The sequence below is a fragment of the Xiphophorus hellerii genome, chromosome 1, assembly GCF_003331165.1.
Source record: "Xiphophorus hellerii strain 12219 chromosome 1, Xiphophorus_hellerii-4.1, whole genome shotgun sequence".
NCBI classification, from domain to species: domain Eukaryota; kingdom Metazoa; phylum Chordata; class Actinopteri; order Cyprinodontiformes; family Poeciliidae; genus Xiphophorus; species Xiphophorus hellerii.
Genome location: NC_045672.1, coordinates 11941780 through 11964649, shown reverse-complemented (window position 1 = coordinate 11964649; position 22870 = coordinate 11941780). Strand labels below are relative to the sequence as shown.

Below are 22870 nucleotides of genomic sequence, written 5' to 3'. Positions count from 1 at the left end.
GATGTGTGGCACCTTTTATATCAGAAGCATCTTCTCTAGTGAATAAGAATAATTTCAAATCTAAATCTGCCTGGGATATTAAGAATTTTGAGCCGAACTGTGGATATGTTAAGATATATTTTTGTGGTGAAACGAAACCTAAGGAACAACCGAGTTTCATTTTTTTTTGTAAGAAGTGCTCATCACCTTGCTTTCATCCACACTTATAGCTTGTTCTCCAATAGGTGTCAGCCAAGTGCCGAGCAACATTTAGTCTTCAGTTGCATGTAAACTCGACAGACAGACCACCCGTGCTTCGTTGTGTAAAAGTCGCACAGTGTTGAGACTGCTCTAAAAGCTGCCTTTCATTGGGTTCAAATCCTAAAAAGCCCTGCTGCTAGTCTTATCTTTTCAAGAAAAAGAGCTACACTTTAAGCTATCAATGCAGCTGATTTATATATGCTTAATTTATTACTATTTTTATTTAGGCAATTAACAAAGGATTCAGACATCAGGTAAAACTGTTGCCTGAAGTTACATTTATATATATTTTTTTATTCATTCCTAAACTTGCTTAAAAAGTAACTTCAGTATTTTTTTTTACTGCACATTCATTCAGTTTCTGTCATGTCTTTATATCAGCTATTTATCTGTTTGAAGTGTGAAAGCTTCCATGCGTGAATGTGTGCAAGCTACTGATACCGCTGCAGGCTTTGCTGGCCTGAGTTGCAGAGACTCATTCAGGGCTGGACCACATTAGCCACCTTACAGTCCATACTCAGTGGAGCCTCCTCCCAGCACAACCTGCTCCCCAAACCGCCCGCCCTACCACCAACCCAACCACCCACCTCCTCCCCGCTCAGTTTATTCACCATCTTTTCTCACTCATGCTGTGTGCCATTCCCTCTCTCTCCCGTCTTACACTTCCTCAAAGTGGCCAGAGATCCTCTTCTATCCTCTCCACATCCTGTCCTGTACAGATTTGTATCCATTTTGCCTAATTCTCAGGCCACTTTTCTTTTATCCCGTACTTTTTCTTTAACATTTTTTATTTTCTTTTCTTTTTTATTTCTTCACTTTTTTTTTTTTTATTTGGAGGTTGGTTCCTTATCCTCTCTCATTCCGGTGTACAACCCTGAACTGTGCAAGATCTCTCTGATTTGAGTCTCCCAGCGGTTTTTTCAGGAGAAAAAGTGCTTAGAAGAATTTCACACCACAATGAAAGTTCAGCTGCTGCTCCTCTTGGCCCTGGCCGGCCCTCTCTGCTCCTTCACACGTGCAAGTAAGTGTACTCTTTATCACAGTCCTGCCGTTAGCACACTCTGTCCCCCCTGTGTGCCTCTGCCTCCATGTGCCCTGCATACACCACTCTTTGTCTGCTTTAACCTGTGCTGATCTAACAATAACAATGAAAACGGTGGCTTGAGATAGAAGCAAAAAGTGTTTTGATAAGAAATTAATCAAACAAGTGTTTATTTTAAATACTGAAATCTTGAAATAATTTTTTAAAAATGATTTTTATTTCAAAATTACTGTAAAATTTTAATCTGGCAACCATTGTCTGTAACTGGTTTTAGCGGTTTTCCTTTTCTCCCTCTCTCTTTCTTTTTTCATTTATTGTTATTGAGCAATAGCTTTCCATGACAAATATAGTTTTTTTTTGTTTTTTTAACAACCACCTCTCCTGCCTTTGTTGTATTCCTGATGTGTTTTCATATTATCTCGTGCCACTGGTGCTGAGTCCAGACAACAGGAAGAGTTTGATTTTCTGCCACAAGAGGGAAAAAAATGATGTAATAGCGGGAGCTCAGCTGCCTCATGTCTGTAAACTCTTGGCACAGCCAAAGAGAAGAAAGGGAATATCCTTTGGAAGCGTCCCAAAGCACTTCTCATACTCAAGTAGGCAAGGAAGAAGGTTGGGTGGAGGGTGGAGGCAACGGGGGGCTGTAAATTGTAACGTACACCGTACATATTTCTCCAAAACGCTGTCCTACGCTTTCTTTCTATATGTATATATTTTTTGCAACTCTTCATTTCGACTCCAATCCCTTCTCTCATTCCTAAGTAGAAGTATCATTTATCTCTTGGTCTCCTAGGTTCATATCTTTGCCTTTAAGAAAGAAAAGTACCCATAAGAAACAGCCGGCACCAACCGTAGGGAAGGGCCGGGCTGCTTTCGGTATTAATAGAGAGAGCCTCTATATTTAAGAGGGTCATGTGGAAGGGAGAGGGAGCAGGAGACGCGCCCTACCCGTCCCTGTGTGTTGGTAAACTGTTGGTCTCGCCAACCCCCTTGGCGTCTACCCATCTTTGGTTGGGGTGTCAAAGCTTTAGCTGCTTAAAATCCCCCTGTCATGCCTCACCCCCCCTGCCTCGTAACAGCTTGCCTCCTTTCTACAACCCTACCAGTCTGATGAGTTTAACCCTTAACAGGGGGAAAAATATATTGAAACTTCAGAAAGTATCTTTACATTTCAAAAAACAAATGGAACAAAAACATAGAAGTGGGCACGTTTTTCTACATCTTATCTTCTAACTTAACAAGGTTAGGAATCCTGTAAAAGCTTCCTTCCATTCATTCCCCCGCCCCTGTTCTCGCTGCTAATGAGTTTTGTCTGCCTTGCTGGCCCAGTAACACTCCGATCACATCTGGCTACTCAAAAGTGGGTCAAACTTAACTTCACGTTCTTAATATGAGACCCAAACCAGAAATGGCGAAACATAAATATATGAGCCGCACGCATATTTTCATGTCAGCTCATGAGTCTCATTTTGAAAAAGCAAAAACGCCACAGTCATGCTTTTGAAATTTTCCACAAAGAGAGAGAGGGAGAGAGAAACATCTGTTTTAGGAATAGGAGGCAGAGAGGCTGTTTTAGCGCTGACGTCCTCAGTCTGCAGCAGCCTCTCTCAGACCTGGGAGGAAATCCACAAACGGAGCTGAGGCGGAGCAGTGTACAAACCTCTGTAAGGATACCATCGTGGGTCTTGAGAACGCACATAAATGGGAAGCTGCTGACAAAGAAATCGGTAGCTGGGTGTGTGCTTCACTACTTGCAACCAAAGGTTAGAAAGATTAGGAGTTTAGGAGAAGAAGAGGAAATTTGGGAATGGATTTTTAGGGGTGCTGCGATCGAACCTGCAGGCCATGAGAATAATGAATAAGTCGTTGTGATGCCAGTATCTGCCGCCGGCGATGAAGTCCAGATGGGACCTGCTCTGTCTCTTTATCTGAGTAAAAGGGGTAAAAACACATCAGGTGTTTGGACACTCACTGTGTGGAGTTAGTGATGACAGTCTGCAAATATTCCCCCCTGGCCTCGGGTTTCAAACCTCTACATAGTACTGGGTAGCATTATCATCAGCGATATCACCTACTGGTTTTGTGGGGGAGTTCTGCCAGATGAGCAGAGTGTCTCTTTCAGTTCTCTCCTTTAGGGTCTTGAAACATTCCGCAGCCCAAAGGTGGACATGGTCTCTCACTCCCCTCACATTGTCTTTCCCTCCCACACTAAGCTGTAAATTAGAACGTACAGACATACGTAAACAGAGGCCTGCTGTGGCAGCTGATTGTGATAGTCTCGGCGGATGGAAACTGCTACTCCCTTTGTTCTCGTCTCGCCCTGCGTGTTGTTGTGTACCTGCTTCGCACAATAACTCCCATGAAAGAGATTTTATTTTTGTCAGGCAGAAAGCGCAGCTCCCTGTCTTCACACAGCCTCTTTTACCGTCTCTGTCTATCTGCAGCACTTAATGCATGTCAACCAAAGTCATAAACCAGGCTGGTGTGTAGTAAAAATATTTGTAATACCTTTTCTCATATTTACACACAAGCTTATGTCTTTCCTCTTAATGAATTGTGGTCAGTACTGGATATAGGTTTAGATTTAGATGCATAATTTATTATGCAGTTTATTATGCGAGTTCCTATCAAAATATATAAAAAATATATCTTGAACATTGTTTTTTTATTTGTGTTTCTGTGACTTTAAATCAGACATTCACCACAGCACTAAGTGGAGATGAACCATTCAGAGATTTGCAGTGGATTTCTCATCTCTGGTTTTTGTTAAGCTTTGAGTCAATTACAATTTATGATCCAGTACATTAATATATAAGAAGGTAGGAAGATTGGAGAAAATTATGGTAAATATTCTTTTCTAGCCAAGGTCAGTTATTTTGTGTTTAATGACATCATTTCACCCTGCGTATCAGACAGCATTAACATTTTTTTTTTTTTTTTTTACAAAGTTCCCATTTTAAAAAGCTTCTAGCATCTTCACAGTTAACACAAAGAACTGCGTATCTGAAAATGTAAGTGTTTTTATGTGGATTCTAGAGAATTTAATCTTTTCCAAAATGTTAAGTTTTGGTAAAGTCATTTTGCTGTTGATGGACAGATTTTTCCCCATTGTGGGACAACAAATGAATTTCTATTCTATTCTAGTCTGTTCTATTCCATTCTACTCTAACACTTCCCAATCCAGCTTGTATCATAATAGGCTGAGGTCAGATGTTTAAAAAGATAAAACTGACCGACTGTTCTGTACTCTATTCAGCGATCCAGTTATTTACTCAAATTCTTGCTGTCTTTCTCTCTGAGAGTTTGATCTTTGATTAACTCACAGACATAAAACAAAATAATTTTATCTTTTTACGTTTTTTGTGTTTCCCCTTATAAAAATAATGAAACTTTGAATCTCTGTTGTTTACCGTTGTCAGTGCAACAAGTAATACATCTGGTGAGTTCACTGATCGGAGTTTTTGACATAACAATCAGCTCACTACTGGTCAAGACCACTGAAACTGAAAAATCTTCAGATGACCACAACCGCAGGCGATGGGGTCTTGCAGCAAGACCCCTTTCTTATCTGGGTAAAAGGATGTTGACTAGCAAGCTATTAAATCCAACTGGATACAGACGTTTAGGTCATAAACCCAATCATTACTTGTTGGTGTACGTGCTCTGTGTGTTTGCAGTTGTAATCCATCTTGTCTAGTTGATAAAAATGATCAGGAATAAACAGTAATTGCTCTAAGCTAAAAGCCAACTGCTCTTCTTCTCTGTCTCCGTCTGCAATCAAACCAGTTTCCATGCATCTTCGCTGTGGAAGTTCGGCCAACCGGAACCTCGGGAGTTGCTAATGCAATTCCTCTTCCAAAATAAGCTGTTCGCTGTACATCACACATCACCAAAGGCCATATGTAACCCCTTGATTGAATCATGTGGAGCCAACTGTAACCAACAGGCATGCAGGCATTCTCAAACTCTAACAAAGGGGCATCTGCTAACATTTCAGGCAGTTAGATGCTGTTTCAAGCTTGCTTGATGCTGAATTGGAGGCAAATGAGTGTGTATATGTGTGTGGTCAGATTGATTTGATATAGGATAAAGGGTGTATATTTGGAGCCCTTTCATAGCCTTGTTGACCACAAAAAGACACAATTGGTTTGCAACCATGAATGTCAGATTGGGGGATAGTTTCTTATCACTAAGCTGGAATCAAATCAAATCTTATTAACTATCCAAAGCGTGGCACTCACATTTTTGAGACAATGACAACGGCACCATTACAAAAATGTTTAAACTCGGTTGTGCTCAGGAGCTGACAAAATTATTATGCCCTTTCAATGGTCAGCTCAAATGTGATAGTAGTAGTCCAAACCTATTCTCTGGGGTTTGGTTCCAGGCCTGGACCTGCTCTGGATTAGATGTTCAGATTCAGTATTATACCCTACATGTCCAAAAAACCGACCGCATTCATCATGACATCATGTTCCCCAGTTTCCCAGTTTTGAATCACTGAATACCCAAGGAAGATCATCTCCCACCCTTACGATTTCAATCTGTCCGACCTTCCTATCTCCACCCCTATGTACAATGATTCAGTGCTTTCAAATGTTTTGGCCCTAACAAACGTATCCTCAGGGATCGGTTTGTTGTTCTCCTCAGGGAGTGGCATGGTCACGGAGAGAGAGAGATGGAGTAGATTAAAAGAGGGGGAGAGGCGAAGAGGGGAAACAGATTTCACCAGAGTTGCTCACTAATGCAGCTGCATTAACCCAGAAGGGTTATTTTTGTGGGGAGGAAATACTACTCCGAGCTAATTGTGGGAACTGAGCACATAATGAAGCAATTGTTAGAGGAGTTTAGGGGAGGTGATTACACATAGTGTGTAGCCATATTCTGTGAAGCGCAGACCATTTTATCTTCATTTACAGACGGTCCAAACAAACGGATTGAAGCCCCTCCGCCCCCCATTCAATGGTCGGCGGCAGCGGGAACAAATGTTTTGTTATATTTCGCCCGCCTGGTCATAATGAAGGCGGCGAAGGCCATCCAGGGTTATTTTTGGACATTTTGAAAGGATTCGTTTTCGTTTCACATATCTAGTAGAAGTCTAATAAAGTGGAAATGAACGGACATTAATGACGGTGGCTGAGCTTAAAAGACTCTTTGTCAGCTCTCAGTAGAAATAAAGTTTTGGGGCATAAGTGGATTTCTAACCAGCAGATTTCACTTTTCCAGAAGAGAAGGAGTAGTTTGTAAGCCAACTTTTTGTCAGTGGAAAGTTGATTGCAGGCTGTAATTTTGGTGCCCCGCTGAAGGCTGGCTCCTTAATTTTCAAGTGGTGCTGTTCAGGCTAAACTTTCAGTTGTGGCTGGAAGGATATAGACCTTGGGGAGGTGAAGCAAGCGCTACTGGTGGGGAATGATTGCATTGAAATTAGGCTGGCTCACAGTCGATGCTAGGATAAATACGTGTTTATTTTCTTAAATATTTCCAAGATAATCAGCAGCACAGACAGATGTGCAGGCTCTAAAAATGCTTAATTTCAGATGTCAATTATTCAAGAGGGAATGAAATGTGATGTTTTCTTGACATGATTGACAACTTTGGGCTTTCTCATTTATGAAAGCAGTTATCAAAATGTATCCTCACATTTTGATAACTGCCCAAAATGTACTCTTTAGGACTTGAAAAACCAAATTAGAAGTTCCCACACTCTTAGATGTTGCATCAGGTCTGAAGTGGGCTTGCAGCTCAGGGTTAACAAGCCTTCCTGTGCCGTCCTGACACTGCGGCTCCTTCCACAGGAAATGAGGCGGAGGATGTGGCATTCTCCTACACAGAGACAAGACGTAAATCTAAAGGCAGGATGGAGGGGTGGAGGAACAGGGGGAGGATGTACATTTTATGAGGTCACTGGGTGTGGCAGACTCACTGGCTTTGGTAACTGTGCACTAATGATGGGACAATAGTAATGAGAAATGCTGCATAAGTCTTTTGTGGCACCCTTCTAAACAAACGGGAGAACCTCTGTGTCGAGTGTCAGTTTGATTTAACAACCTCACTCCCTGGGACCAGTCCAAAAAGGAGAGAGGACAATGCATCTGCTTGCTTTAGTAGGGTTTTGCAATCATTTGAAATTCTGATTCACTGTCTCTTTGTGATGCCATGAGGTTTCCACAACCCGATATTGCAATAAAGTGCACAGTTTCCTTTCTTTTCAAGCTCGTAATGTCATACAAGCACTTCACTGAGAACACATTTACTTCAGTAACAAAACTGATAACTGATTTTCAAGCCAGCATGTGGTCACAGCTCGGAGTGAAGCTTCAGGATAAAAACACAAATTTCTACTAGTTTATCTAATGCAAGATAAGAGGGAGAAAATAAGCATAAAACTTATTTGGGAGAGAAAGCCCTTCCTTCATAAAGTGGATTTGTATTATATGGCAGAGAAAATGTAGACTATTGGATGTTTTTATGAAAATCAGCATAAATAAAAGTGTTAAAGAAAACTTATTTGGGATCTTTTATAATTTCTCCCCTCAGGTCCTACGACAGTCACCTCATACTCCTCTTTGGTAACAAAAGAAGCAGAAGAAACAATCATCACCGGTCCTTCTCCCACCCGACCCACAAGTTGCCCCTCAAGATGTAGTGCTCAGTACTACTGAACCGGTAGCTGCAACTGAGGCTGGCACCGATGTCCCTACTACAGAATCAAATCAGATCCTTGATACAACTACTGTGGAAGTAACCGAAGCTCCCACCGTGCACACTTCAGCCTCCGCTGAGACGGCTTCACCTCCTCCCGAGACCACTGCAGCTCCCGCTTTCGAAACCAGTGGCCCTGAAGAGACCAGTAGCCCCTTCATTGACGAGACCGTAGCACCGATTGATCCCATCACGAGTGCGGACGCAACTCCGGGGACCGACAATGGCACAGCAGGTGTAACGGTGGAAAATGAAGGTGACTGAAGACTTAGTCCAATAGTCTGCAATTTTTCAGAACAATAATAGTAAAAATAATGACGTGTAGATGAAAAACACCCCAATAACCATTATCTTTCAGAGGGCCTGAGCACCGGACAAATAGTGGGAATTGTGATTGGTGCCATCGTGGCCGTGGTAATTGTCATCGCTGTGGTGATAGCAGTGTTGAGGAGGATGGGCAAATACTCGTAAGTCTGTATATCACCTGTCTTGCTAAATTTTGCATGTCAAATGTTTCTGATTTTTTTTTTATGTTAGAATGGCAAACCTCGATGCAGGAGGAAGTACATAAACTTGTAGTAGAAAGGAAATGGTGCACAATTTTCAAAGTTCCTTGAAAATAAATATCTAAAAAATGTTGGATGAATTTTTAACGAGCCCCACTGAGTTCATACTTCACATCTGCAAGTCTTTTAGGGTCTGTCTCTTACCAATAAGAGACAAACTTATTAGTCTTTTAGAGTCTGTCTCTTCCAGATTTTGAAATCTAGAGACTGAAAGTGTTATCTTTTTCATTTTTCAAGTATTGTCATATTAGATGGAGAACATCTAGACATCAATTTTGCATCTTGCAACAGATATGAATAAAGAGAAGCACAATGTTGCCATGACAGTGTTTCACAATGAACATATGTAGATGAAATTAAGTTAAATGCATTATGACATAATTAGGTGATTATGAAGGCAGCAGGTTACATTGTATTTTAGGGGTATCAGTGTCAAAAAGGCTAGATACATGTGTACACTTTTTGTTTGATTTCTGTTAGAGAAATATTCATTGTGTTGTTTCATATAAAGCCACAAAAAGTTTAATGTTTGTCGTCTGAACTCGACAACATGTGCTCAAATCTTTGTAACCTACTTTCACTGTAAGCCATGTGCAGCTCTGAGGGCCTAAATTGTTGGCAATACATGTGAATGTTAAAACAAAGTTGTGCTCAGAGTCATCACTTCTTGCTTTCTCTAAAGGTTGAGCCAAACCTTTAGTCATTAATTACACAGTCCCATTACATCACTTACAGTGATGTAATGGGACTTGTTGGTCTGTGGTGATAAGTTGACATTGGATTCCCAGCACTGCAGCATTACAGCCATAAATGGTCTAAAGGTGTCGAACCTATTTTGAAAACCTTACTTTCCTCTGAGAAATAAGCAAAATCTCTTCCAATTGACAGTGTTCCCACAGAACACACCTTCCATTATGAGAATATGATGGTATTGGATCGTAGTAAGTGTCTTTTTTGTGTGTATGTGTTTGTCATAGGTCTACCAAGAGCAGAAAACCTGTAAAGAAAGACAGCGTTGTTGTCTCTGTAAAGTTCTCCAACTTAATTCTGTCTCCTAATGATTTGAACCCTCCGCCTACCCTTTTTACTCTCATTGTAACAAACATTTTCTCCCCATTAAAACACTCCTGACACCCCGGTGAAAGCTGCTCCTTTTACTGACACACAGTCCCGTGCCTTCAAGATGTAAAAATTAGGCATTCATGGTGACAAGTGACTCTCTCTTGCCTCCAAATTACTCTGTTTATTGACTCAGTGTCAGCGTACATGAGCAGTGGTCATCAGGAGGGCAGGTTTCATAATGGCAGCTTGATTTAATCCCTAGGAACAGAAGATTTGTGTTTGCTGGGACTGGGGCTGGGAGTTAGAATCAGCCATTTTTGTTTGTTATTTCAGCAGCTAATGGTTCAGTTTCGTCTGATCGCTCACTGTCATTCCAAAAACTTGATGGTAAGATATACTAAAAGGGAATAAACAAACTAAACGCTTATGTAACCCCTTTCAATCTGTTATTAAAATCTACAGCTAAGTTATTTTTTTCTATCCATATTTATATCAATGTGTGCCTAATAAAAAAAAAACAAATTACCACCAGCAGTGAATTAATGTCACAGTAACAGAAAGCTTAAATACTCTGAATTCAGTAGGATAATGTTCCATTTAAAAGCCCTTACTGATTTGGTTTTTTTTTCTGTCCTCTGCAGCCCTTGAAGAAAAAGTCAACCAAGCAGCAGGAGCGTGGAAAGTTCTGGAAATCCTAAACTACTGAACTGTGACTTTTGAGTTTGATAATTAAAACGAGCACAATGCTAGAACTAAACTAATCTAACCTGGACTTGAAATGATGCCAAACCAAGGGGTGCAGTGAGGGTCGAGTGTTTTGTTGTGTGTATATACAGTGTGTACTGTAACGTGTGTGAGACAAGAGGGGGTGCACAAGTCAACATCTTCGTTTTCCCCTGCTTACCTCCCCAAAAAAGCTCTCTCTTCCCTCGTGTTCCTGAAGTGAACGAAAAAAACAAGGGGACAGCAAATTCTTTTGTTGTGCTTTTTGAATGCATTTTGTTGATTGAGTAAACAAACAATTATCTGACGTCATGAAGAAGGCATTGCTCTCCATTAAAGGGACGTAGGTAAGCAAAATTACTGTTGAACTTTGAGAAATCAACTTAATGGAGAAATGTATCAAATACAAAAGGGGGATGAGAGGGTAGGAAATGGAAAATACTTTTACAAATCCATAGGATGTATGTATATATATTGAATTCATTGGCGCTACATAGGATAGAGCGAGCAACTTTCTCATTTTCTTGCAGTTGCATAGGCTAGAATTTGACAATATTCAGTATACAGAATGAACAGGCAATCATAGGATGGTGTTGTACAGTGCCTCAAAAAGCATTATGCCCCATTATAGTTTTTTTTTATTTTGCTTTTTTTTTTGCACTTAAATGTTGCAATAAATGGCAGTTAGTTGCTGCTAGAAAAAAAAATGTTGCAGAATTGTTTTAGTTTAGCCCTGTTGGAGGGTTGCTTTAGCGTAACTGTTTAAGGTCATTCCACTGCACACCAATTTTGCTAAAATCTGGACTTTGACAATGCCACTCCAAAGCCTTTTTATCTTATTAGGCATTGAAAGGTAGACTTGCTCAAATGCTTGCATAAACCAGGCTGCTTAAGTTCAGTCACGGCCAGTCATCAGTCATTTTGGGGAATTTCAAACGACCTCTTCACCTCTTTTTTGCTGAGCAGTGGTTTTTACTATTAATGACACTTTTGCCCGCTTTCTTTACTATTGCTGAATTATGAACTCTGACTTTAACTGAGGCAAGTGAGGTCTGCAGTGCTTTAGATGTTATTCTGTGTTCTTTTGTGCCATCCTGGATGGAGTCATTGATGCCCTCTTGGAGTAATTTTAGTAATTTTTAGCCACTCCTGGAGAGGTTCACCACTGTGCCATGTTTCTCGTTTTTTAGTCTCCTATATGTTGCCAGGCAGGTTTTATTTAAACAATTTATTGATTCTATATTCCTGGTTGTATTTAGGCCTGGATGTGACTTGGAAAATTAAACTCAGTTTTCAAAAACCACAGTTAAGTCGTGATTTACCAGGGTGGGTGACCAGGTTTTTGTTTAGCACTGGGTTGGTTTGGATAGTTTATTTCCCCTCAATAAATACAAAAAATAATCATAAGGGGACTGATTTTTGTAATCACTCACTTTATGTCAGTCTGCTTTATTTTTTTTTTTGAAAACATCAAACATTTGAATGTAACAAAAAAGCAAGAACAGAAGGAACCTGTAATGGGGCAAATACTTTTTCACTGTAGTGAAGTCATTCTAGAACACCAGTTAGAACAGTTTCCCAGGCGGCCAAAATACCTGACACCTCGGCCAATTGCATGAAGCACAGCGTGCAGACCTTGTCCCGACCATGGGCGTCCTCTTTGAGGATGAGCGCAGAAGAAACAGCAGCCCTCGTTTGCAGGAGCACCAGGACATTCTGCCCACTTTAACACTGACACATTAAAACCTAATACATATCTGTGAAATTTAGCAGAAGGGTTTGTGCCACTGTTTCTGGTATTCTCTCGCTAGCGCAGAGGATTTCAAAGTTTTGAAGTGTGCTACGAGTGTGTCTTGAATGGACTTCTTCAGCTGGCCCCTGCTCTACTTCGGGTCTCTGTGCTGCCATAGGTTGCTAGATGTGATATAAGTATTAGCTTAACAGTGTATTTTTCTGTTAATGTTACCAGAACAGCCGTCCAGTTGTTAACTGCATATTGCACACAGGATAACATTTCATAGCTGCACTTAGTTTTAGTGCTCAGTGTTAAGCAGGCATTTTTTTTTTTACATTGTGTTCCAACTGTAACTGTGCTAACTGGATGTATAAATACTCTTATCTTACCCTGCCTGCTTTTAAAACTTGTTTAATATGTGCACTGAACGAGAGGATTAATGTTTAATGATTTAGACTTTAGACACTGCAAATGTTTGCAATGATCCATTTCTTTTGCTTTGCCATGATGTCGTCCATTTGTGCCATGTGTTTCATGCAAACCTCTTATTTAATTGCAGTGTTTTTGTTCATACAGTTTCAATAAAACAAGAAACATTTCACAAGCTTGCTCATCTCCCTCTATTTATATTAGAAACTGGCCATAAAAATGGACACAACTGAGCTCATTGTTGACCAGCACTGTACTTTCCCTCTTATATACTTGTGACCGTTATAGTCCCATGACACTTATTTTCTATTACAAATGTTAACAAGTTGCCCAGGGCTCCGTCCAGCTGCCTTCTCTCCGATTGGCCAATTCAAGCAGCACTTCAAATTAACGAGAGGGAGAGAAAACAAAACCCTTTTCAAGCTGACAAACAAGCAGCACCAAATATGGCAAACAAGCAGTCCTACAACTTGGGATCGTCAGGTCGGTTGGTGTTTCTGACAGTTAGGTGTGTTTCTTTGCGTCATGTTGTGGAGTTTTTCATACAGTTCTGTTAAGCTAAGGCAAACCTCCAGCAGTAGGCTGTGAGTTGCACAGAGATGCTCTATGTCTGGCTCCCTGTCCTCCGTGTGGTTTTAGGCACCAACCCAACACCTCCCACCCCGCCCCAGCCTCTGCCCCGTTGGCGAGCTCCATAACTCCCTTTAGCTCACTCTCTGGGAGCTGACTGCCGGGAACAATGGAGGCTTTTGAGAGGGGGCAAACGGAGAGGCTATATGAGCAGCGGCTCGCTCTCTCCTCACTTCGGCAAGGCGGGGGTACTTGGGGGGGATTCTGTGCGTCCTTGCAGGGTGGAGTCACTTCCTGGGTGGGCCCTTCTTCCATCACGTGCTTTCACATCCACACACACACATTATACAACATGTTCTAATAAAGATTTAAATTATAAGCTTTGCTGATGAAAAAGATCCACTAAAACTTTAAGAGTCATTCGTCAGTGAAAGGCCTGAAAGCAGCTATTACAACACACAAACGGAGAAATTTACAAAGATTCAAGCCACATGGTCTTAACTGCACAATTGCTCTAAATCATCTTTAACTACTTCTAAAAACAAACTTACTTGTGACATAACATTAGTCAGAGACACATTCTGACTCAACTAGAGGTGACTAAAACATACTCAGAGTGGTAGGAAGAACCCCACCCAAGGTCTTGTACACAGATGTATAAAGATATGTGAGATTATTTTTCTTAAGCTGGTATTGGAAGATTTATCAGATGCTTGTTTCAGTTTGTGTACTGGATTACACTCAGACCAAAGTAAGCTTTTCTAATTATCAGAAAAATTCAGTTGATGCCCATTCAGCTACAATTAATCCCAACTGTATAATCGAAGCACAGATTGTGAAACAATAGAAGAATAGCGTAGATGATAAGCAGGCATTTGTTTACAAACCTAATCTGCCAAAGCTTGAATGGGTAATGTCTCACTTAGACTTTTTCATATCAAGCACAAGGTCAGACATGTTATGAGTGACAGTAGCAATAAAGAGCTGCCACAGGATGTTTCCTGTAGGAAGAAGCTGGGGAGAGTAAAGGAAGCACAAGGAAAATACAAAGAGAATATGGAAGTTCCACACTGAACTGCTACACCAGGGATGTGTTCAAAACGGCAATGGGTCATTCAGTCTACAGTTAATCTTATCAGGAGCAGCTTGAGAACACGCCCACAATTCAGTTCCCCTATCAAAAAATAAAACCAGTGTTTGTTTCAGTTGCCAGGAGAATGCAATAAGACTTGACACGGTTCCCAAGTAGAAGTTATTGACATACTGTTTACCAGTAACTTGTTCTCAATCTGCTGCTGAAGCTCATCCCACAGAATTGGCAGCAAATCTGTTGTGGGTTGACTCGAGCTCTGCAGTCGTAGTCCACGTTTACCAGTGTGCATAGATAACATACAGGAGTTTGGGTTATAATGACAAAACGTGTTGCGAGCACCTTTGAGTGCCACAGACAGCTGAGACCGAGAGTAGACTTAGGGAGGGGAGAACTGGGGACCTGGCAAATGGGTGAACAAGGTTGGGTGGCAGGCATGGACTGGGTGTTGTTGATGTGTGGTAAATGTTTGCAGGGATGATGAATGGGTTACCTACATTTGCTGGTGTTAGCTACAGAAAGGCAGAGTTGCAGAAAGCAATGACTAAGTGACCATGTTTTCTCAGTGTGTTCTCTGAATGTTGATGAATCTGTGCGTTTTTGTGCTGTGTTCCCACCACCGCACAGTGTCGACTTGTATTTGCATGTTCGCATTTACATGTTCTTGTCTGCACATCTGGCACTTGAGACGAAAGCAATAAATTTCATTTTGATGCCAGTGACATAACATCTTGTCAGATGACAGTCACGTCTTTGTCTTTGCTGGTGTGGCACATATCTTCCGTCAGAGACCCTCATTGTTTATTGCCAAAGTCTTACTCAGTGATCTTTCTGATGTATGGACATGTTGGGGTCCACCTCGCTGGCTTTCTCTCTTTGTCTCTCTTGTCTTACATCTTCATGTTGATGTTGAATGTTACATTGTGTGGAGAATCATTGGCACAAACCGGTGCCCATCGCCACAGGATATGCTAACTAGCATCTGGCACATGTTATAGCACAATCACCAAGCTTCTTGTCTGAGTTTAAAGGGATAGTTCAGATTTTTTTTACTGTTTTCTGTTAAAATGTCAAAAACACTTTATACCTCACCAAGAGTATGTTATCCTTCTTGTTTAAATATTTTATTACCATTAGCTCACTTAAACATATGCTTATTTTTCTGCTGTTGAAACCAGATGTTTACTTACAAAACACATAACCTTCTTTCTCACTGTTTGATATTAAATCACACTAAGCTTCTGCTGCTTTAGGCCAGTAAGGATTACCAAAATAATTTCTATTTGCTAACTGCCAGAATATCAAGAGTTTTTTTTTTTCAACATTTTTACATACTTTCTTTAAAGTCAGAAGTTTATATAATTCACACTTTGTTTTCATTTTGGCCCATTCCTCTTTACTGAATAGCTGTAACTAAGTGAGGGTTTTAAGGTAGCATTGCTTGCACAAAACTTTCAGGGGCTTTACTATGGGCACTCAAAAACACTGACTTTGTTTTACTCTTGCCACTTGACTAAGTAACTTGTTTGGTGGTATGTTGAAGCTTAAATTTCTTCAATACTCAATATTGCTACCCGATGTTATTTCCTTGTGATGTCATCTAATTTGTAAATTCCATATGCTATTTTTGTTGTTTTAAGTTTGTGTTTCATGTAGGAAGATCATTGGTGACACACCATCTGTTGCTGTCATTTCCTGTTTAGGTTTATTGTGTCAACAATTGCCCATGGTAAAATGCATCAGTACCTACAACAGTGTTTGCATAAACTGCCACGTTATTTTGTTAGACTGTATTTGTTTTACGAAAGTAAAAGAAAGTTTTAGTCTTGGGCCTGTTTTGGACAACTTTTTAGGTTCAGCCTACCAGACCAACTAATCTGGATTTATAAATTCTAACTCCCCAGTTTAAAAAATCAATTGGAAAACCCTCTGCAGTTAGATTTCCCAGTGAGAAACTTTAAAAACTCTGATTACCCCCAGTTCCAACTTGTAATGCTGACTTTCTGTTTCAACATGGCCCCTTCTCACATCAACAGTAGTAAGATGTAATGGAATCATGCTTATTTTACAAGATACAGTTGTATCTTGTAAAATACAGATGTATCTTGTAAAATAAGACACATTTAACATTGATTTACGATGTTAAGTGTAACATCGTAAATCAATGTTATATTTAGCACCTGCAACAATAAACTGAACAAATTAAAAGTGGCACTTGCTCAAGGAAAGGGAAGCTTAAAATTATGTTTGTAAGAGCTACTGCAAACAATGTCTATGGCCGTCACCATGTTGAAATTCTGACTTCCTAAGTAAAACACTGTTACTGGTGGGTTTGTCTGACATCAAACCGAGCGACAAATTCCCACTTCTGAGCAGCATAAAGCAGCATAAATGAAGAAGTCAAAAGAGTTATCTACTGCAGGTAAGACACCAACTGCTTACAGCCGTTCAACAGAACCCCAGTTATAAAATTCTAAGCTATCAATTTCATGTTCTAAACAAATTTTTGAGATCAACAAAACAGCCTCTTAAAATAAAACCCAATTTACATTTATAATGGATATTATTTTCTGTTTTGATTTGATGTTGAAAACAGTGGCCTTGGGAACTAAATCTAACAGGGTGTACATACATTCAGAACTTTCCTGCAGAAATCATATCCACATGGAAACACTCACATGCATGTGAAAACATCATGACACTGTATCGTTAGACATTCTGTTCGGATACAGTTGGGGATAATGCAAACAAATCAAAAGTTAATATACAGCATAGATGCTGCACATAGTATGTTGCTCTGACTTACTGTTGAGAGCAATAATTCAGCTCCACAGGTATCTGCTAAGACTTAAAATGTCTCACTTAGCTTTTACATGTTCAGGCTAAAGGGTCATGTTTCAGAGTTCATGTCCACACACATGATCATATGCTGCAGCAACTAAACAGATCATGTTTCTACTTGGTTTGCTTTCCCAGGGGTCACCAAAATATGAATACATACCTTGGCAAATTTAAAACCGTATGACCTCTGTTTACACCACCTAACTCTACAGCTCAAAATATTAGCTTTATCCACTTCATGATTTTCTTTATATGTAAACTTCAACTTGTCCTCTTTGTTCTAGAGTGCAATTTTTTTCCCCTTGATCATTCTGTTTGCTTCATTTGCCTAGTTGCTTGTATTTTCTTCAACTTTGACGCTTCAGCGCCTGGTTAAACAATGATTTGATATATGCACAACACAGAGACCCAGTTTCAATCTGCTGACTAAAGTTTCCCAGCTGCAGTTGCCATCAGCTGTGAAAGACACACCAGAACTTTTGGCAGGTCCACAACAACTTAGAACATGCTATAAATAAACACAATCGTAACCAAACTTCCACTAAAAAAATAATAAAAAAAAATATTCAATGCTTATTCAATTACTTTTTTTCCACATTGTGCTGTTTCAGCAAGTTAGCTGCGGGGTTTAAAATGCTGATTCTAAAATACAGAGAAGGAAAAAGTGAGGCTTAGCAGGGTGGGTTAAGCCTGTTATTTATGATCTTTCATTATGGCCCGCAGAGGTCTGGCATGTGGTGTCACAGTGAAACACCACTCAACCCACATGCAACATAACAAGAGAGACATGCCATGCATGTGCCATAAGAACACCACCCATGTGCACCACAATGTCACAGATGTACATCAGGCAGGAGTGAGGGGTCCGAAGAACTCCTACAGGTTGGAAATAATGCCATGAAAAGCCAAATAGTTTGCTTTGTGTCAGTGTAGGTGTGAGATTGATACGAATCCAGCTGACGGGATTCAATTGGCGATTGTTAAGGAAAACAGAGAGGAGAACACATACTATTGCCCGTTATTAATCTTCAGCATGTCAGTACAATGTGTCTTCTGTTTTCTGAACAGCTGTAAAACAGAAATGACAGAGATGATTGATAGCTAGGAATGTGGCTCTTATCCAACAGTGATATCAAAATTTTAATATTTAACCGAGAGTTTATTGTATTTTACAATGGTGTTTTCTGTCTACTAGAAATAATATTATTCTCATCTACTACCCCGATAGTTTTAGAAAGATTACCTCAAGATTGCTGCCATTAATCTATTGCCCCAAAAAAATCTACACAGGACCTATAAGTTTTAAGTTACAACCATTGCAACATACTTCCTGGAAGCTTCACTAGAAATCCTTAACTAATATTAATGTCAAAGATTACCTGAATAACTAAATAAGTCTTTAAATAATCTTTTTTTTTTGAGGGGGTGGGGGGGTGGAATGGACAGGTTATTATTCCATCGCAGGGCAACACAGAGACAAACACAAACACCTGAGAAAATATGAATTTTCTTAGTTTTTAGGATTAGAAAGTAGAAATTTCGTAATTCTAAATGTCATGTTTACATTACCTGTATGCGGAAAAAATCATTATAATTAACAGAAATAATGACTTTCAAATCAAACACCATCTGTGTGTGATTAGTTTCACTAGTACTAAATTGTTTCTCAGTATACTGAATGGGTTTGTACACATTTGTTTCTTTTTTTGTTAGAAAACAAGCTGTAAGTTGATGAATATTTCTTTTGTTTACAGTCTGCAGCTTAATCCCTCTCATTTCGAAATGTAACCATCTGAAATGGTCGTAAATAAAGCATAGTTCAAGTTAATACAAACAAATTAATCAAACTGTGTTCGTGCACAGATATTTTGTAATCTCTTTACCTGAATACATGTGATTAAATGCATTGCTGTACAACACATCAAATGTAATCCGTGTATATAATGCGCACATAAGTATCATAAGTTACTGTGGGATATCAAAAATTACTGCACATTCAAAAATAATCCTTACTCTGGAAATTTGTAAATGTTACAAACATTTACACGCGGAGGTGCGCTCCAGTTTAATCCTGTATTGAAACAAAGTCTTTTAATTTTGCTCCCTCTCCTGGTCAAGATAACACACTACAATGGCAAGGAATATAGTGAAATGTTATGTTCATTTCTTTAACCCATTATCCAGTTTTGACAAGTCCTGAATAATATTTCTGATATTCAAACAGCATAAAAAAATCTAATGAAATATTGTGAGATCACAAAACAATTCTGCAGTTAATCGTCGAGTTTCATTTTTACTGTAACACTTTTTTTTTTCCCAGTTTTACTTTGAAACAACCATTTTCTTATAGACACGCGGAGGTGCGCTCCAGATTGAATGTTTTTTTGGGGGGGAGAACGGAGGGACGGAAGGGGGGGTTACTATGGAAGCCCGTTTCCGCCACTCTGTACAAAAAAAATAAAAAAAATTATCTCATTATAATGAGATAGTATCTCATTATTTTGAGTTACTATGTCATTATAATGAGATACTATCTCATTATAATGAGATAGTATCTCATTATAATGAGATAGTATCTCATTATAATGAGATAGTATCTCATTATTTTGAGTTACTATGTCATTATAATGAGATACTATCTCATTATAATGAGATAGTATCTCATTATTTTGAGTTACTATCTCATTATAATGAGATAGTATCTCATTATTTTGAGTTACTATGTCATTATAATGAGATACTATCTCATTATAACGAGATACTATCTCATTATAATGAGATAGTATCTCATTATTTTGAGTTACTATGTCGTTATAATGAGATACTATCTCATTATAACGAGATAGTATACACAGGCTCAGGACATTTGGAGACTGTGGAGGCTGAACCCCCATTTCGAATTGGTTCAGTCCACCTGTAGCGGTTTGACTGTACCGTCAGTCGCGCCTGCCGCCTGCAAGCACCCAGCTAAACATAGCTGTTTACAACGGTAAGAAATGTGGTTTTGTAAATTTAAGTTAAGTCTGTACGCTAGCATAGTATAAAGTCATCAATTTGGCATACTGACAACGGTAGCTATTCTTGAAGATAGCTTAAGAAGATGCATTCATATCTTTGAAGCTAACGTTTTCTGTTTCTTTACTTCGTCAGTCCACAACTGACTTTCCGGTAACTGTAGTTAATATCGAAGGATTACGTGGTACGTTTATTTGCTGTAATGACACATGTTCAGTCTACCACAAAATCGTGGTGTAACAACTTGTGAGTAGTTCGTAGATGCTGCATCTCGCTCCCAAACCACTGCGACACCAAAACAATACCTCTAAGCCTATGTATATATATTTTTTAAAGTTAAACTAAAATATGTCATGGCATTTTATGTCACGTTCTCTCTGTGTCTCTCTCTCTTTTATTAATATTAAATTCTAAATAATTTATTTAACTGCACCCCAAGCAAAGAAATGTAAATAGGCTATATACAGTATATATATATATATATATATTTATTTTTTTTTGTATGTCTGCAAATCTTTTTTATTGATTTAATCAGTAAGTTCAAGTAACCATCAAAACCAAATGTGCTTGCTTTTGTACAGTGCAGGTTGTTTCAGAAAGACAGAAGACTTGATGGTGTGGAGCACCTGCAGTTTCACTGGCCTTGTCTGATCACACAAGAGGTATATGTGAGTTCTCTGCCATAGCGTGTTTCTCCAGTTCTCTATTGAAAGACCTCTATGCTTCACAGATGGCTTAATTTTCTGCTAAAGATTAGCAGTAGAAAATTTATTGTTACTACCAATAAATACTTTCTTATCTTTTCTGTGAATTTAAAGAGGTTTCTCAAGATGTGTCCATTTTAAAAGTAAAACTCCTGTATATGCATACATTTGTCTGTACGCTAGCATAGTATAAAGTCATCAATTTGGCATGAAATAACTGTGGTAATAGTTATTATAAAACAAAAGTTTAAAAGATGCTAAATATTTTTTGTGAAAGAATTTATTTGTGACGTTGAAATAGTTTGAGTTTAGCCTTAGTAAAATCATTTGATGAAAAAACAGTGCTTAAAGACATTATGAATGTCCCAGTCCATTATAATGAGATACTATCTCATTATAATGAGGGTCTTTCTGAATGGAGTTTGCATGTTCTCTCTGTGCATGGTGGATTCTCTCTGGGTACTCTGGCTTCCTCCCACAGTCCTAAAACATGACTGTCAGGTTAATTGGTCTCTCTAAATTCTCCTTAGGTGTGAGTGTGTGTGCATGGTTGTTTGTCCTGTCTGTCTCTGTGTTGCCCTGCGACAGACTGGCAACCTGTCCAGGGTGACCCTGCCTCTTGCCCGGAACGTTAGCTAGAGATAGGCACCAGCACCTCCCGACCCCATTAGGGACAAGGGTGTTAGAAAATGGATGGATGGAGGGATGGCATTATGAATGACTATATTATGATTAGTTTTTTAGGTAAAATTATAATTTGTAGTATGACTTGCTTTACATTTTATTGGAAACATATGATGATGGTCTTGTGTATCTTCTCTTCCAGTGTATGATCACAGAATGGATGACCTGAGTGATTTCCTGAGGCAAAGGAATATTCCAGAGGAAACTATCGAGACCATGCTGAGAGAGAAGGTACTAAATCAGTATTTCAAAAACTACAGTTTTTTTAAAGCATGTGTCTAGCAATGTTATCTAATTTAATTCAAATAATTTGCATGCAATTCTAGTTACATTTTTGTAGTTTTAAAGAAATTATTTTTTATTGTCCTTGTTTAGATTGATACCAACGTCATCCAGCTCATGACAGATGAAGAGCTAAAGAATTATTTGCCATCATATGGAGACCGCATAGCCCTATCAGGATACTGTAGAAGGAAGGAAAATGGCCCCCCAAGCAGTCGCAAATCAAAACTGTTTGAGCGCCTGAAATCAAAGCTGGGTAAAAGAAAAACTGCTCATGAAGATGGCTGTGGTATGGAAAAAGAAGAGCAATCTGAAACAACTGTAAAGAAGAATGCTCTGAAGTCAAAGAGAAAAATAGAAATAGGCTGGCTGCTTTATGATGAAGAACAACAGGCTTTTAAACAAGTAAGAGCAAGAAGAGGTGGTGGAACAAGGAAGGTCGATGTATCAAAGGATGCTAAAAAAAGTGAGATAATCCAGATGGCTATTGGCCTCTTCTTTCCAAATGGAAGAAATAGAGAAGGGTCCATAGCAGATTTTGAAATGGATCTAAAAGATTATCAGGAAGTGGCAATTGATGACAAAATCACTGTTGGACAAATGTTTCATGTTACAAAACTGACTATTCTCAGGTTTTACCTGACCACCCATAAAAAGAAGGCTAACCAGTCAGTCAGTCAAGATGAAGTTTTGTCTTCATCATTTTTTCAGGATCAAGACAGTTCTCTGAGTCAGCCCTCCTCTTCATCTGCTGTAAATGTTGCAGTGACCAGCCAATCTACAATATCCACAGAAGTAACTTCTGACTTCCTATTTGTTGGAAACATAACAAATCATGAGAATATTAACTTTTCACTTCATTCTACAGAGCTTAGGGAGGAGGATTTGGATAGCAGTAACATAGTGTTTCTAGGACCGTTTTCTGACAGTGAGCCACAGATTTTGGACGATACTTTGCCAATATCCCCTCAATCCACATCATCCTCCAAGGCAGTGAAGAAGATACTGATAGTTCACAGAGGACAGGTACTTCCTGAGCTCATAGCACATTTCTGTGATGACGGACTTTTAGATAGAGATTTCAAAATCCAGCTTGTACTGCCAGATGGAACACCTGAGATGGGTTATGATGACGGAGGAGTCGTTAGAGACTGTCTTTCTGAATTCTGGAAAGATTTCTATGAC

General features: G+C 39.3%; 1 long non-coding RNA gene across 1 annotated transcript; it reads left to right on the top strand.

Annotated features, from left to right (window-relative positions):
• Nucleotides 1–842: 842 nt before the first annotated feature.
• On the top strand, nt 843–12676 carry LOC116725669 (uncharacterized). Its single transcript, XR_004340447.1, has 4 exons — nt 843–1261; nt 7820–8240; nt 8343–8451; nt 10254–12676. It is a non-coding gene; the product is annotated as an uncharacterized LOC116725669 (long non-coding RNA).
• Nucleotides 12677–22870: the final 10194 nt, after the last annotated feature.